General features: G+C 44.2%; 1 protein-coding gene across 1 annotated transcript in view; it reads left to right on the plus strand.

Moving 5' to 3' along the window:
* Nucleotides 1-1,396: 1,396 nt before the first annotated feature.
* The window catches only part of FAM163B (family with sequence similarity 163 member B), a 156,304-nt gene continuing 139,789 nt past the window's right edge, over nt 1,397-17,911 (plus strand). Inside the window, exon 1 of the mRNA XM_040324162.1 lies at nt 1,397-3,435. The gene's annotated coding sequence lies outside the window, so the exon portion shown is untranslated. The remainder of the gene's footprint in view (nt 3,436-17,911) is intronic.

Here is a 17,911-nt window from a genome sequence, read left to right on the forward strand (position 1 = left end):
ACTCTGGCTTGTGCTGCTGTCTTTGAGCCTGTGAGAGGGGAGAGGGGGAACCAACAATGCAGCAGACAGGCACAGCGCTTGCTCAATACAGAACTCTGGTAAGGGGGGGTGAGGGGAACTAATGGAAGGTAGTGGCAGGTAATGCATTCAGGTAAAACAAACTTCTGGCTTTAAAACCACTTTAAGTACAAAATCTAGTAAGTGGCTCTTTGGAAAAGTCATGGACCCCTCTGTATTTATCAGGACCACCACTGTTAATATATTTTTGTTTCCCACGAGTAGTGGCGAAACGGAGCTGCTAGAGAGGGAAGGTGAAGGAAAATGAAGGTAATGTGAAGATAGGGGGAGGAGTAGGTAAAGGTAAGGTCAAAAGAAGGGAAAGGAAAGATGAAGGTGGGGTGAAGGCATCTCCTTTTTATACAGGACTTTCTTTCCCATGCACAGTGGCTGAAAAGAGCTGCTAGAGAGCAAAGGAAAGTGAAGGGAAGGCGAGACAAAGGAAAGGAGAAAGGAAGACAAAGAGAAGGCAAAGGAATGGTAAGCTGAACGCGAGGTGAAAGGAAGGTGAAGGTGAGGTAAAAGAAAGACAAAGTTGGGACAATGGTAAGGTGAAAGGAATGAGAAGGGAAGGTGAGGTGAAAAGGAGGTGAAAGGAAAGAGGAGGGACGGTGAAGTGAAAATTATGTGAAAGCAAGGCGAAGTGAAAGTAAGGAGAAAGGGAGGTGAAAAAAAGGAGAAGGGATTGTGAAGTGAAAATGAGGTGAATGGAAGGTGAGGTGAAAGTAAATTAAAAGGGAGGTGAAAAAATTGAGAAGGTTAAGTGAAAATGAGGTGAATGGAAGAAGGTGAGGTGAAAGAAACTAGAAGGGAAGGTGAGGTGAACGTGAATTGAAAGGGGAGGTGAAAAAAATAAGGGAATGTGAAGTGAAAGGAAGGAGAAGAGAATGTGAAAGTAAGATTTAAGGACGGAGAAGGTGAAGTGATTAGTGAAAGTAAGGACGGAGATGGGGAAAATTAGCTGAAAGTAAGGCGAAGTGAAAGGAAGGTGAGGTGAAAGAAGAAGCGAAGAGGAGGTGAAAGAAAAGGGGAAGGTGAGGTGAAAGAAAGAAGGGAAGGTGAAGTGAAAGAAAGAAGGGAAGGTGAAGCGAAAGAAAGAAGAAGAAGGGAAGGTGAAGTGAAAGTGATTTGAATGGAAGGAAAAGGTGAGGTGAATTGAAATGGAGGTGAAAGGAATGAGAAGGGAAGGTGAAGTGACAGTAAGGAAAATGCGATGTATAAGGAAGGCGAACAGAAAGGTTTGCAGTAGGTGAGAGTCAGAATCTCTGGCACTCTCCCTGGTAAGAGAAAGAGACATATTTTCAGAAGTCATCAATAGTCGGCAGTCTTTTACTCCAACTTTCCTTTCCTCGGACTAGCAGAGAGGTTGCTGGGACTTTTCATCTTCCCTGAGGCACGAGGCACTGTATGCCTCTCTGGCGCCATTACTTCTCACAGCGTTGGGCTTACACATACACGACGAACCGGGCAATAATGACGTCACGGAGCCGCAACGATATCACGAATCTTCTCCGGTTGTCCTATAGTAGAAAGTGTGCCCCCGCCCAGAGCTCCCCCGAAGCCGGGCGCGCTCCCGCCTGTGTGCTCGTCCACCGACAATAACAGCAGCAGCTGCGTGAGAAGCTTTAGTCAGAGGAGGAGGATTGCATTCGCTGTGCGCTGCCAGGACTGGCCCCTGCTGCCGGCCACAGGGGCCCCGACACCTCACACTACACCCCACTGAGGACGGGAGCAGAGTCTGACACCCCACTGAGGGCACGAACAATGACTGACACCCCAATATAGGGACAGAAGAAAAGATTAACACCCCATTAAGAGGAAGAAGACAGTGTGACCCCTCACTGCACCCCCTGAGGGCGGGAGGAGAGACTGGAACCCCACTCAGAACAAGGGGAGAGCATGACACCCAACTGAGAGCAGGAAGCCAGTGTGACCCCCACATTGAACACCCTAAAATCAGGTTGCCATCCATAAGCTGCTTTACCTCAGAAGCAGACTTTGAGGAGAGCACACCACTGCTCTGTGCTGTCAGGGTTGCACCTCAAAATCTTTGAAAGACACTAAGATCAGGCTGCAAAGTGGGTGCAATATTTCAGAAGCTGTGTGCAATCATTGCTGTAGCCCCAAAGCTCTCTGTATACTATAAAGCCCCCCAAATGCTGACTGTATAGGACTACAGCACCCCCCATATCTCAGTGCAATCAGGACTGCATGCCAACACACTTCCTATAGTAAATGTGAAAGGACCCCTGAAGCTACGGAGCATAGAAACTTCATGCAATTAGAAGTGCACCCCAAACATGACTGTAAGGAGTATAAAAGCGTAGTGCAATCTGGAGGAACTGCATACCAACAAAGAGACACCCCAGGAACTTGCCACCAAAAGGACAACTCATTAAAAAAAAAACTGTGAGGAAAACCAGCTGCTGGAGCACCCCAGACCCTGCCCAAAAATAGGAAAGCTATCACAAAAGCTGACTGCAAATTGCATATTATTCCAGACAGGGACTGCAAAGAGTGCAGCACTCAAGAAGACAGCACTGTAACAGATGGTAGTAAACAGGACAGCACATATCAGTGCAATCTGGTCTGCACCCCAAAAACTTACTGTAAAGAGTAGAGCGCCTCAAGAGCAGACTTTGGGCTGCATAGCCCCCTCAGAACCTGCTGTTGGCCAAGCTCTGCCACAAAGTCTATCTACAGACAGTGGAGCACACCAATGTCTTATGAAAGGGACAACAGCAATCCAGAATCTCCCAAAATGCTACTTCCAAAACCTGCTGTAATATAGAGCTTAACCCGTGTACCAGCCAAAGGCAGAACAGGCTTCAAGACTTTACTGGATGCCCTCAGGTCACCCTAAACCTGCATAATATCTCATCAACTGCTTGCTGAAAAGGTCACATCGCTGCAGAAGGCGAAATATCACTTCACCACCACAGCCTGGATCTTAGGACCCCACTTCAAAAGGAATATCACCCCTAGGAAGAATTACCAGCCAGCCTACTATATATAACAGAGTATCACCACAGGTCTGGGCAGACTGGGCTGCCCCTTTCCCTGGGCACCATCCTAATCAGGACAGCATCCCTGCACCCTGCCTAACCTCAAGGCACAACCTGTCGTCTTCCATATACCTGGCGCCTCCGTGCCTCTTGCAGGATGCACCCTGCAACACTCATGTGATCTCTCTTTCAAGTCTTGTTTGCTGAATTAGACTCCAGAGACCCATTCTATTGCCTCTTTGAGGAGGCCAAACAGACAGAAAAGGGGTCATCCCACCATCATTCCCTACTCCGGATTTGGACCGCCAGAAGAAGCCTCATGGTCCAGAAGCGGGACCTCACCTAACTGCAAGAAGACTTCCACATTTTAAAGGTGAGAAGATCTCCCATTTTCTTCTGTAGAGGCAGGCTAGGGATGCTGTGATGCTAGGGAAGCCTGTATGAGCCCCATGAGGTTATTAATGACAGCTACTTGCGTTTCTTTGCCTGCGGACCTTACGTAATATTATAATGTGTATTTTGGAATATTGTAGTAAATTGGTACACCTACATCTTTGCAGCTCAATTTTTGAAGCAAAACTGATGGGAGCATCACTGACAATGGTGAGGTAGTCTTAAGGGTTTAAAAACAGCATTAAGAGGCAACTTACCTTTTCCACAATTACTAATTATAGGGCAGTGATCCTTCACCAGATCAAACCAAGGACCAAACTATTCACAATTTATGTTGGAGCAAAATGTTTACACACCTTGTGACAGGTCTGTGATAACTGGTTGGTGATGTGTAGATTTCTCAACTAGTTTGTCCATGTAGATTCTGCAGATGTCTATAATTTTTTTCATCCATTGAAAAATAGTTTGACCATCGAAATGTTGTGCCTGCTTGACGGTTCCCTACCTTGCGTAGCTCAGGGTTCTACAGTTTGTTGCAGTCAGGCCAGCCAGCCTATAGTAAACGGGCAATCCTATGGAAACATTTTGTTGTGGGAGTTGTCAAATACATGACAAAAACTTACATCAGAATTTTGGGTTGCCAGTTGATATCGCACACTTTCGAATCGATCATACTCATTCTTTGTCTTGGTTCACCAGTGCTCAGTCATTTTGTTCTTCTTTATCGGTCTGTGGCAATCATTTTTCAGAAACTATTGCTCTACAATAACTTGTTTACATTTTATCTCTGCACCTTGTCTTTTTTTGTTTTTCTGTAAGTAAACTAAACATTCTCAGACTTATGTTTATTATAATGTTATCAGAATAGTATTTATTTTTTCTGCATATTCCTTTTTTTCCAATGGTTACCGATGCTAAGAACCAGCTTGCACGCAGAGACCTGCGATACGTGCATATGGAGACAGTCGATATTTATGCATGCAAGTGGCTCGTTGATTATTTGGATTGTGTTGGAGTGTCCTTCAAGCTTCTCTTTGTGATTTGCAGAAAAATTGTTGTTTTGCTCACTGGTTGGATGGTTTGGTGTTGGAGTCTGGGAAGTGATATTTGATTTACTACAGCACTGAACAATTTAGAACCACAAACCCTAGGTTGGTCATGCTAAAACTTGTAGTTCTGCAGCTGCAGGTGGTCCATCTTTTGCAGGTTTTGGTCCTGGTGAAGTTTTATTTCATGAATTTGGGGTGGAAATGGATATAAGAACATTTAACCTGCAGCCTTCGATATGAAGTCTGTAGCTTGGTGATAGATTATGCTTTGGTTCAGAGTGTGAACTGAGGTTAAACTAGGTCAATGTAGTGACTATTTTTGTTCTTTATGTGTGTGTTATAACATTTTATTTTTATTTTTTTTGCTTTTCATACCTTTTTAAACATGTCATGATAACTGAGCATTTAAGACTAGCTGAGAAACTCTGCTTAATTAATAAAGGGCTGATAGGAAAACTACATACAGAGTTTGGTCACAATAATAATGCAATAACAGTAATTCCAGATCATTGTTTATTGTATCATTATATAATGCTGACTTGCATTATATATTATTTGACTTGTGTATCTCTGGTATATTCCGTAGTGCTATACAAAACATAGAGCCAGTCACATTAGTCTCTGAACAAGAGGAACGTACACACTAATGTGCCCATCACACCGACACGCTAATATTTTATACATTTATATAGCTCTGACATATTCCACAGTGCTGTATAGAGAAGACTATGCCATTGACATCAGTTTCTGCAGAGGCGCTTACACTCTAATGTGCCCTCTGCAGTCACTCACTGATGTTGTTGTTATTATTATTATTATTATACAGTCATACAGATGCATGGACTTTGGCCTATTTGGGTGAAAGCTGATTAAACAATAAATCATATATTCCCTTTTTGTTTTTTTAAATAAGGATAATATGCTGCTAAAAGCCACCCCCCCCCCCCAGTGTGGAAAGGGTATGGAGATATTATTAAATATATTGTTGTGCAACTGATATCATTTTATACATTTTCATCCTTTCCCCCTAAACTTCACATGATTATAGCTCCGCCTCATTCTCCAAGATTTTCCCAGATAATAATGGCGATCTGAACACTCACTACACCCCTGCAGGTGTAGCACACAATGGATGTGTTAGGCTTGGGGTCACTGCTGGTTGTTCACAGTGTAGTTAACAGCTTCAGAAGGGAAGCGGTGCATGCAAGGAATTTATTTTTACATTAAAATTCCAAAAGCCAGAGCTTATTTCCTGGTAAAAATGTAGAATGTGGGAAGATGTCTTGTTTAAATGTATTTGCCCATATGATGCATCAGTGACTTTTTAATTTTTTTTACTTAATTCTTTGAGGGTCCGAGGTGAACTTCCCCTTTAATAAAGGGTGCTGTTATTTTCCTGTGGTGTACAGATATCGTGGAGCAGTGAGTCCATTAAGTCTGAGATGGAGCAGAGATTCGCCTGATCATATATAACTGTAAAGGTCAGAACACTGCCATAAAACACATTGTTGCGATTATTTACGTCCCTTCCGCATGAATTATTCGCCATTCAGAAATCGGATAGCGCATGGAGGGTTTAAGGTTACATGTTAGTCATTGACCTGACAGGTAGATGGCTCTGATGTCCTCCTTTAATCAATCAAGGCAATGCGCCTTCCCCCAGTCTTCCACTCTAAGCCTCCAATATAGTTTAATGAATATTACATTCAGGAGATAAAAAATTGCAATCTAAAGGTACCGCAAGAATGAAAACTTCTGGCATTACTTGAGTGTAGGTCATATGGCTTCAATGAACTTCTAAGAACCCGAAGACTCTGGATAGCGTACTATGAAAAACCAAATTTCACCTTTTAGTGTTTTAGCCACATCCCCTCTTGCCCATTACTGTCAATAAACCTGCCCTTTATAAGGCAGCAGTACATGAAGTACTGTAGAGCTTGGGTCAAAACTCCATCTTCCAAGGACATATTGACAAATGCATTTGAGAGCGCAACCAATTTATTTTGGGCTTGCAAAGGCTCTAGAAAAGGGGTGTCAAACTCAATTTCCTCCCGTGCCGCATCAGCAGTACTGCTGCCTGAGGTATCTGGGGTGCGCTACGTATAGAGTGCAGGGTTCAGGAGTGCGTTATGTATAAAGTGTAGAGTTCTAGGGTGCCCTATGCACAGAGTGCAGCTTTCAGGAGAATGCTGCAGAGTTATGCTATGTACAGAGTGCAGGGTTTAGGGGTGCGCTATGAACAGTGTGCAACACCAACCCCCCCCTCCCTCCCCCCAGTAACTCCCTATGTAGGCAGCTCTGCCTCTCCTTGCAGGGAGATCGTTCTGGCTCTCACACTCATGAGAGCAGTGCCCCCCGCGGTGAAAGATCTGCTACATCTGAAAGCCGGTGAAAAACAAAGTTGTCTGTTGTAAATATAAAAGGCTTCTGTGTCAACAGGTAGGCGGCAACAGGGAGCAGAGGGTGAGAGCCAGAGGTGATGGAATAAAGTTCTGCTACATTCCAGGTGCAAAACTGGGTGGGGGGGCCACATGACAAGGCCTGACGGGCCAAATTAGGTTCGACATATGAGCTCTAGAATATAACTGAAGGCTGGTACTGGTAACCTGGGAGTTGCTTGTACATTCTGCTGGCAACCTACCTTCTTACAGTTAGTGCATATGGTCTACCTGTTTATTGTCTACAGCCCCGATTTTGAGCCTCTGCAAATGCACCCAGTGTATTCCCTGAGTCCAGCTCTGCCTGTTCCTGAAACTGCTGAAGCCTTAGGCTGTGTTTTTAACTGCACCAATTCGCGTAACATGTGAACGACTTTCAAAGGAGGCGATTCACACATGTCCGAGACGGCTGCAGTGCAGTTTGAAAAAAGGTCCTGTGCGTTTCTGGGTCTGGTTCAGGTGCGAATTCAGGGAAAATTTGCACCTGAACCAGTGAACAGAAACACACTGCAAACTTCAGTCGGACATGTGTGAACTCAGCTTTGGTCACAAACAGTTGAAGATGAGAGGGAGGCTGCACAGTATATAATCGATTCCTTAAAGTGTAATTCCACTTTTGTTGAGACAAAAACATTCCCCTCTGGGTGATCTATGTACTAGGGATCAATTTAGTGGTAAGGTCGATTATTGCAGGCCGATATCAGCATTTTCTAAAAAATCGGTATTGGTTACAAAATAGACAGATATTACCGATATTGCTTCTAGGGGTTTTACCGGGGTAATGTTTGCAGTTGCAGGCATCACCCCGCTACCGTTCTTTAGAGTGAACAGTCTGCTTTATTGTAATAACAACTGATGTAACTCGGCAGCCGCTCTGCTGTTATTACAAACGGCATTAAACATGAATGCTGATGTCCCCTCCACCTCTCTATTGCATACCATGAACCTATGGTTTAGTTGGAAACAACTAAACCGTGTTAATCCCCTTCAATCTGAGGCCTCCTTAGTCGCAGCCTTTCTTTATAACACTAAATTACCCAACAGTCTAACCTACCAAATGATTTCTCCCTGGCTACAGAACAACCTTTTTTCACTACGGACACCTAGTAAACCCAGTAACTAGGGCATTTGTCACATACCTGGATTGTGAGCCTGACATGTAGAAGACACAGGAACTGGTGCGATTTGCAGAGCAGAACTGCAGCAAGCAGTGAAGAAGATGCCGGGTCGGTAGCGTTCAGGTGGATCAGGCAGAGCAGTAGACAGAAGAGCAGTCCAAAACAAGCCCAAGTCAGGATATCAAGCAGACAAGGTTAGTGAGAGCAAGCCGGGTTCAAGATCAGAAGTCCTCAGGTTACAGGGTTCAGACACACAGACCAAACAGCAAGGAGCCTTTGGTGCACTCACTTTAAATAGCCCCTTTGGCGCCAATGTTGGTGACGGGTGCGTGCGCTGACGCGCCGTGAATGCGTGTGTCTGGCATGCAATTCCTGCTGGACAGCTATGCCTTTCCTGACAGCATTACTATCCTTTGACCAACTTAAAGCCAAATATGACCTCCCTAGCACTGCTTTCCTCGGGTACCTTCAGATACGGCATTATGCTCTAACTTTCGCCCCAACACTACAGTTCTCCATGCCGTCTCCATTTGAGAGAGTGGTCCTTTCGGGCCCCTCAGAGAGGACTAACCTCGGATATATATAAAAAATGTAATTCTGGTGACAGACTTTCTTTGGGGAAACGTAGCTACATGCGTAAATAGGAAGAAGACCTCGGAGAGGAACTGTCTCCTGCACAATGGAGAGCTGTATGGTCCTGTGTAACTAAAAGTTCTATATGCACTCTTTTACAAAGAAAACACTTATATTGTGCTCTATAGATGGTACCTAACACCGTCTTGTTTACATGCCATATACCCATTGGCTTCGGACCGCTGTTGGAAATGTCTCCGTGACCGGGGCATGCTATTCCATATCTATTGAAGCTGCCCAGTTCTCCAGCCCTATTTGGGCTCGGTGCAGGGCCTTCTCCTTTAGCTGTTGGAGGTGGATGTCCCCCTCTCCCCTAAGCTCTTCCTACTTGGACTTCTCCCTCCCAAGCTCCTCGAACTAGCAAGAAAATTGGTGGCGTTACACTGGAAAAGCCGACATTCCCCAATACTCTCGAATCTCTACACCAGAATTAAGGACGTAGAGCTTGTTGCAGTCTGTCAGCCCGCCTAGAAAATCGTATGGGAAGGATGGTACCTTCGGGTGGAACCCCCCTTGACTGCCTGGGGCACCCATCTCTTCCCTACCATGGGGTCCACATCTCCTCGGGTTACGAGCCTAGTTGGTTGGAATTTATTCTCTTTAGAACTTTTTTCTCTCTCTCCTCTACTTTTAAAAAACGTAATAAAAAAATTGTCAATTATATAAAAATAAAAAAAACGACATGAGGGGACATCCCGCGGCCTTCTGCCACTTGGCTTGGCTCTGCTGTCCCAACGGGAGGTCCGAGCAACCAGCCAGCATGTCCGCCAGCTGGCCGAAGACCCGAACAAAGCGATGATCTATTCGGATCGAGTATCCTGGAAGCGATGTCATTACATCACTTCCCGGATTACTGGCATCTTAAAAGTGCCAGTTTTAAAAAATAGAAAGTATCCAAAAATGCAGATCTTAAAGTTTTGAATACTTTCAAGTGCAGGGGAGGAATATGGGGTCTTATTGGCTATCGGCCTGAGAGGTGGCTTTGCAACTTTGTTGCAGATTCCTACCTTTTATTATTCTGAAGAAATCCCCGTGTGTTCATCTGTGCTAAGTGAGTCTAAGACCCATTTCACACTGGGTCGCTTTGCAGGCGCTATAACGCTAAAAATAGCGCCTGCACAGCGACCTGAAACAGCCGCTACTGTCTCTCCAGTGTGAAAGCCCCGAGGGCTTTCACATGGAGCGGTGTACTAGCAGGACGGTAAAAAAAGTTGACAGTAAAGCGCCGCTAAAAATGGCGGCACTTTGCCGCCGACGCCATCCCAGTGTGAAAGGGGCCTAATGGGAGTGGTTTCATAATTATCAATCAGCTGCTGCAGTATCGGGGCTTGAATGAGGAAAGTTGCAGGGTCTGCACCCCTTTAGATGTTACTTCCTATTGGGAGTATCTTACCTGAAATTACATCTTTGTTGCAGGCGATGCCAAAAATTGTAATAGAGCTGCACGATTCTGGGAAAAATGAGAATCGCGATTCTTTTGCATAAAATGAAGATCATGATTCTCTCACGATGCTCAAAAAAATGTATTTAAAGTTATTTTTAACACAAAACAGAGCTTATGTGTTTAAATACAGAATATGTAAATCTCACGGGTTGTTTACATGTTAAACATTTTTAAAAGCTGCAGCAAACCTGCTTACCTTACATGCTTGTGAAATAACACCTCTGATTTTCACATTTAACTAAATGTGAAAATCAGAGGTGTTCTGTCACATTAGGAAGAATGTAAGGTTTGCTGCTGCTTTTAAAATTTAACATGTAAACAGTCTGTCAGATTTACATATTCTGTATTTAAGCATATAAGCTCTGTTTTGTGTTGAAATCTGTGAAATTTAAAACTCTGTAGGGTGTAACAAGATGTCCGCTTGCCCCCTTCCTACTAACATTACTGTGCAGGAGTGTGGGGTGGAGCAAGATGGTGGTGACGAAACCTCACTTCCTGACGAGATGGCCACCGCTCCGGAGCTAGGCCGAAGCCGGGGACTTTCCTATGGCCGCACCGAAAATTGCGGGTCATCCGGCCTGGAGATCGCGGAGGGGGGTGAATCGAGATCGCGATCAATTCGCGATTAATCGTGCAGCTCTAACTTGTAGTGTGTCTTAGTGTAGACTTCTGGGAAAATCAGTGAGCCAATCACACAAGCAGAAAATTATGTTTCTGGGGTGGGTTGTTCTATACACATTCTATGTACAGAACGCCTCCATGTAGCCATATTGCATTGCACTTTACATAAAATTACAGAGCTGCAGAATGAAAAGGAAGGGTAATTTTTTATTAACATCCAATTACAATATGACTTGTCACATTTGTATATGCTATCTCTCTTCTTTTTTTTTCTTTTTTTCTTTGCAATTTTTTTCTCCCATGAAAGTGGAGTTGCCCTTTAAAGCTGAAGTGCTTCTGAGGATCACCATGAAAAGCCTGCTGAATCTGGTTGTTATGGATTACATTAAAGGCAGATTATAACTTTTGCACAGTAGCAGTTGATTTCACTTATAACCTGTGACTGCTTTTTAAATGGATTTCATATATGAAGTTTAACAGTAGTAGATTAAACTGGGTACCTGGGGTTATACTTTAAACTTCCATCCTATGCAGTTGCTCCATGGTGTCCTTAGTAGCTGCATACAGCATGAATCATCAAAAGCAATTTCAAGCACCAAATTAAACCAGCCCAGCAAACCTTATGTGGTTTTAAAGCCTTAAGGTTTTTCACCTTAATGCACCTTTGCATTATAGGTGATATAGGGTAGTTTGGGGTGGTATAGGGCAAGTTAGGGTTGCATAGGGCAGGTTGGGGTGGTATAGGGCAAGTTAGGGTGGCACAGGGCAGGTTGGGGTGGTATAGTGCAAGTTAGGATGGCATAGGGCAAGTTGGGATGGCATGGGAAATGTTGGGGTGGTACAGGGAAAGTTAGGGTGGTATAGGGCAAGTTATGGTGGTATAGGGCAGATTGGGGTGGTATAGGGCAAGTTGGGGTGGCATGGGAAAGTTTGGGGTGGTACAGGGCAGGCTGGGGTGGTACAGGGCAGGCTGGGGTGGTACAGGGCAGGCTGGGATTGCACAGGGCAGGCTGGGTGGTACAGGGTAGGCTGGCATTGCACAGGGCAGGCTGGGTGGTACAGAGTAGGCTGGCATTGCACAAGGCAGGCTGGGGTGGTACAGGGTAGGCTGGCATTGCACAGGGCAGGCTGGGTGGTACAGAGTAGGCTGGCATTGCACAAGGCAGGCTGGGGTGGTACAGGGCAGGCTGGGTGATACAAGGTAGGCAGTGGTGGCACAGTGCATCTTGGAACTCTATGTAGTGACACTGCAGAGTAACTTACTTACATAGCATGAATGCAGATGAAGACCCAGGCTTGTGGGTGGGGCTGCTGTGTCCTCACCTCTAGCTGATTGAGCTGCAGCATCATCGATGGTGAAGGAGTCTGTGGGAGGAGAAGAGGAGGCAGCCACACCCACAGCTCCGCCCACCAACTCCCCATCAAACGGGGATGGCCTGACTGAGGAATGTTACAGGCAGCCTCCCCGCACCGCTCCAATAAATACAGTACAGTGTTTAGTGGCGCGGCGGCCCCGGTGTCACCCCTCTGGCAGGTGTCACCTGCTGGGCATGTCGGCAAAAAAAAAACGGGATGGTGTCACCCGGGTGCGGTCCGCACCCCCCTAGCAACGCCTCTGCACCTCATTCAATCAGAGAATGCTTTGCATTTATTTAGAAAATGCTAAAAATTCTCTAAATGGCACCCGTCCTGAGCGGCCTCCCTCCTCTGTTCGGTAAGCAGAAGTGAAACCGCTCAGCAAGCAAGTGGCGAGGACTGGAGTAGCTGTATCTACTTCAGTGATTTCCATCTTCTAAGGGCATTGGTCGGGTATGTCGTATACATGGACCAATGCTTGACCCATGTAACTATGCAAATATCTACTGTAATATAACAATAGTGACTGGGGGAATCTTTTCTTTTTTTATTACTTTAGGTTTTCTGTACATAAGAGACACCAAAGAGCCTGTAGTAGGTATGTTTGGGATTTGCCCGCATTTCAAAGCGGGTTCTCAGATTACCAGACAAAATAGATGCAAACGCTTTGTCACTTTACAGTGTTGTCTTCATTGACTTTCACCCAGTCTGTGCCTTCTCCAGTGCCATACACATAGGAATCTGTTGAAACAGGATAAATGTTATATTCTCATATGCTTGCGTAAGTATAATCTGCAGTCTTCACCTTGTATCTCTGATATCCATGCCACATAACATAATCCCCATTAACTGTTTAATGGCGTGCCCATTCTTCTGGCTGCCAAGAACGTGTGCAGACAAGGTATTGTTTTTTACCTGTGCATGTTCACAGTTCTCTTATTTTTCCATCATAGCCAATCAGGTTAGGCTTTTGCTAAAGTGCATGTGGAGAATCCCAAAAAGGTCTGTCTTGTAAGTGGATGACGTTCTTAATTAACGAGTCGGGTTTTAAAAGGGGAATCGTGCAATCTAACATAATGTGGCTAATTACCCCTGTATACTTCCAGTAATCAGCATCTTTCAAGGTTAAAGTGGGTTTTCAACTCTGCTTTGCAGTTTAGCCAACCCCCAGCTTGATCCTTTTTATAAATAAAGATAAGGTAGTCAAACCCTGCAGGACAAGGTTTTATCTGGTGTTCACAATTTTTCCTCATGACAGACAAATCCAGTAAATAAAAAAACATTGATGTATTATTAGATCTGATCATTGCTGAATACCTTAGAACACTCCACCGAAAGGTATGTTATCTCTCAAGTACCAGAACGTTACTGTATCTCTATGGACTGGTACATGCAGCTTTTGAACATCTCATGCTGACCATACAGAGCAGGACAGTTTTCAAGGTTGCAGGTAACAATAGCAAATGGTGGGAGAATCCTCTGTGTAGGCCTGCTGAATTTGATTTATTTTAGGGGTTGTATGATGTAGAGAACTCAGGGCATGAGGGGTACATCACCAATCTTTTCATGCTGGTAGCCTGGTAGCCAGTCATCATTTAATTTTAAATTACAAATACATTATTATTGTTCTTTAAAATTATGTCAATAGATACCAAAACACGCACATGGTGTGTATATGTGTGTATGTGTTTCTTGTTAAAAAAGAAATGCAGAAAGGAGGCTCTGGGTTTTGATGGAGCCAATTACTTTAGCTGTCTGGGTCTTCAGAAAACATCAGGCAGCTTAACACATTCAGAGGGTGAAATAACAGCCTGGTACAGCAGCCTTCGTTCCTTGGAAGCAGCGTAAAATGACCCCCTGCCGATGCCGGGCAGAAAATAGCTTGCGGGAAGCACGACGGTAATATGCCTCCAAATGAGCAGCAGTTTGCGGCTGGATGCCACACTTCTCCCTCGGTGGAGGTGAGGGGGTCTCATTAGCTTTTAGGAGGGGAAAACACAGCTTGGCGCACCTCCAGATCAACGTCACAGCAAGTGAGAAGAAGCAGGTCTCGTCGTAATAATGCTCCATTGCCCGTTCTGCTGCGTTATTGTAGAGCTGGGAAGCGTAAGAGGGAGAAATAACTACGTTGGCTTGTAATAAAAAAAAAAAAGATAGTGACAGTGATATATCATTTATTTTTCCCTTTTAATTTTTTTTGACTTTGAAGCTGAAGAATCAACTGGAAGATGGCTGATTGTAGCCATGTTTTTTTTTTTTTTTAAAGAGCACACCATTTAAAATTGAATGAAAATTAAGCCTTAATATGCGCACATGAAATGTAGCTAACTGCTCAGGGCTTCAATTTTTAGGCATGCATTACATAATGTATTTGTTTACCCCACTTTCTTTTGTCTGTAATCTGGTCACCTGGGAACCCCTACTTGATACATGAGAGGATTCCCCAAGCACAACCACCGAAAGCTCCTTGCAGTCTCGCACATACAGTAAAGCTGTTATATCAAAGTGGCAGAAGTATCTAACACTCACCAGCCCCGTTCAGGCTGGGAAGATTGAATCTGATTGGTGACAAAGTAAACTGAGAGGAAGTTACAAAGAACAGGCTTGAGAAACCAGATCTTCCCACCCACGTGTGGGGAGCTCTCTAGGTTTTGTCTGCAGGGATTACAAGGCAGAGTGACAGGTTCTCTTGAAAGGACAACCCTTCACCCACTTTTATTTAACTTTATCACTGCTCTATTTTTCTTTTGGAGCTGGGAATAGAACAGCGTCAGATGTTGTCGGAGCTTACACAGGGTCAATGGTTTTCCTTCATGTGACAGTGTTGGGGTCTGGCAGTAGACTGCGCACAATGGAGCAGTGTATTCTGGGAGGGCACAACACGCTTCCCATACCTGGATATTTCCTAATGGCTCTGGATGTGCAATAGAACAGGGAGTGGGTGGTTATTCTTTCAAGAGCACCTGTCGTATTGCTCTAAATAGGCAAAGCGATGGAGTGAAATGCTTGCCATAACTGCAGTGTTTGATGGAAAGAAATATTTATTTGGTCATCTTCAATTTTTGCCTAGATTTTTCCATTCTCTCTGTCTCTCTTGATGGGAATACAATGGTAAGGCTAGCCATATTTATGTGATGATTGGTAGTTGATTAGTGGTAGAGTCGAGGAATCGTATTTGTTCCCTTGATAAGGCTGCTACCGGAGGTTTGTCTGTTTAGCACATTAACATATTCCCTTAGCCAAAACCATTGTGCATGTTGCAGTACAGGGGCCACAATAACCTACTGGAGGTGCCCCACACTGCATGCTGAGATGTCCTAGGGGCTGTTCCTACTTTTGCTATTGCTGGGACCTGGGTTGTGGGGAAGCCTTGATGTAAAAGATTTTTAAGTAAGTCATACCTATTTCCACTAAGCAACTTTTAATGTGAATTTAACTGCTTACTTCTACCTGTCACATATGACAGGTAGACAGGTTTGCTTTAACATATGTGGGGACGAAACAACTAATCGATTAATCGACAACTAATTGATTATGAAATTAATCGATTACAATTTTCATAATCGATTAATCGGCCAGTAACATAATGGTGTTAAAACAACTAAAATTATCCCTTTATAGTACAAAAAAAGCAAATCGCTACTGTAAATATTTTACTGTCCCACCGTAAAAAATCGAACCCCTTACAGTAGCGATTATTTGCTTATTTTTTTTGTACTTCTTTTTGGTTTTTTTTTTAACCCCATTATGTTACTAAACATCTCAGGCCTGGGTCACACCTCTGTTTTCTGGTGCTTTTTGAAGAAACACACTACAGTTCATTTACACGTTTTCCTATGGGACACGTTCACATACATGATTTTCAGCTGCTGCGTATCTGGAAAGGGGCGGGGACTTTTTAACGCAAAACTGTGCTATTTTTTTTTTTGGTTCAATATACTTCAGTGGAGAAGCTGCAGAAAAGCATGTAATGTGTTTTTGCAGCAATTTGCGTTTTGTAATCTGCCCAACAACAAATTGGCCTAAATTATTTTTTTTTTAATAATTGAGTTTTTTTTAAGGCTATTATCCGATTAATCGAAACAATAATCGGCCAACTAATCGATTATGAAAATAATCGTTAGTTGCAGCCCTAAACATATGTAGGAGTAAAGTTGGGAAAGTTCCCATTGCATCCTGAGAGCCAAGCGTGTTTCATCATTTAGCCTTCGTTCACACTAAACACAGCTTTAAAATTGTGCTAATTTATCCCAACTCGCACAATTTCAAAGCTGCATTTCAGTCCAACTTTGGAGGCGACTTGAAAAAGGCATCCGTGCGGGTTCTTGCAGGAACTACTTTTGGAAATCGGTGCAGCGCCGCAAAGTTGGCGTCACACCGATTGGGGCGCTCACATTGTTGGAAATAGGCTGCGATTCGACATGCAATTTAACCTGTCATTTCACGCCATTGTGAACGGGGGCTTAGCGGCGCCGTACCGATTCCCAAAAGTAGTTCCTGCACTACTTTTGGTCACTTCCAGAGCGATTTCAATAGACCTATGTGCATGAACCCGCACAGATGACTTTCAAGTCACCCCTGAAGTCGTACTGAAATGCGGCTTTGAAATACTTGCACGATTTCAAAGCCGTGTTCAGTGTGAATGAGGGCCTAGAGTTGTTTTATCTGTGACAGGAGCAGAAAAAGAATGGACCACACATTGAATAAAATTGAATTAACCCAGTTGGCAATTGCCTTAGGGCTCATGAGCATAACAAAACGCTGCGTCGAGATCCATACAGCATATAGGGCTAGATTCAGCAAAGAATTACGCCGGCGTATCCATAGATACGCCGCGTAAATTCAAAGCTGCGCCGGCGTATCTACTTTCTGTATTCAGAAAGCTAGATACGCCGACATTAGCCTAAGAACCGACTGGCGTAATTCTATTACGCCGTCGTATCTTAGGGTGCATTCTCACGCTGGCCGCTAGGTGGCGCTTCCGTTGTTTTCGGCGTAGAATATGCGAATTACCTAGTTGCGTCGATTCACGAACGTACGTGCGCCCGGCGGTAGTTTTTTACGTCGTTTGCGTAAGGTTTTTTCGGCGTAACGTTGCTCCTGCCATTAGGTGGCGCAGCCAATGTTAAGTATGGACGTTGTTCCCGCTTCGAAATTTGAATTTATTACGTAGTTTGCGTAAGTCGTTTGCGAATAGGGCTGGACGTAATTTACGTTCACCTCGAAAGCAACAAATTTCGAGCATGCGCACTGGTATGCGCCGTTCGTAAAATACGTGGGGTCAACCTAATTTTAATAAAACACGCCCCTTCAACATCATTTGAATGACGTGCGCTTACGCCGGCCCCATTTACGCTACGCCGCCGTAAGTTAGGAGGCAAGTGCTTTGTGAATACAGCACTTGCCTCTCAAACTTACGGCGGCGCAGCATAAATACGATACGCTGCGCTGCCGTAAGAAGCGGCGCAGCTACCTGAATCTAGCCCATAGTGTTTGACATCCAAATTTGGGAGTATGTTATGTGCCCAATGCACACAGCTGTGATGTGCTCAGTAATCTTGCACTGCAATGTTCAGCTGTGGAAAATCCAAGTAGAAAATTGTCAGTGACCATGACCAGTATTTTTGTGGAATTTACACACGTACGCATATAAAGACCTGGAAATGTGTACATGCTGGGATTGAAAACAAATGCATAGAGGAAGAATTTTATGGATGTGAACTTTTTACGGATATTTAGGTAACTAAGGCCTCTTGCACACTGCTGCCAAGATACTGAATGTTTTCAGGTGGTTCTT

Source organism: Rana temporaria, chromosome 9, assembly GCF_905171775.1.
Source record: "Rana temporaria chromosome 9, aRanTem1.1, whole genome shotgun sequence".
In the NCBI taxonomy this organism is placed as follows: Eukaryota; Metazoa; Chordata; class Amphibia; order Anura; family Ranidae; genus Rana; species Rana temporaria.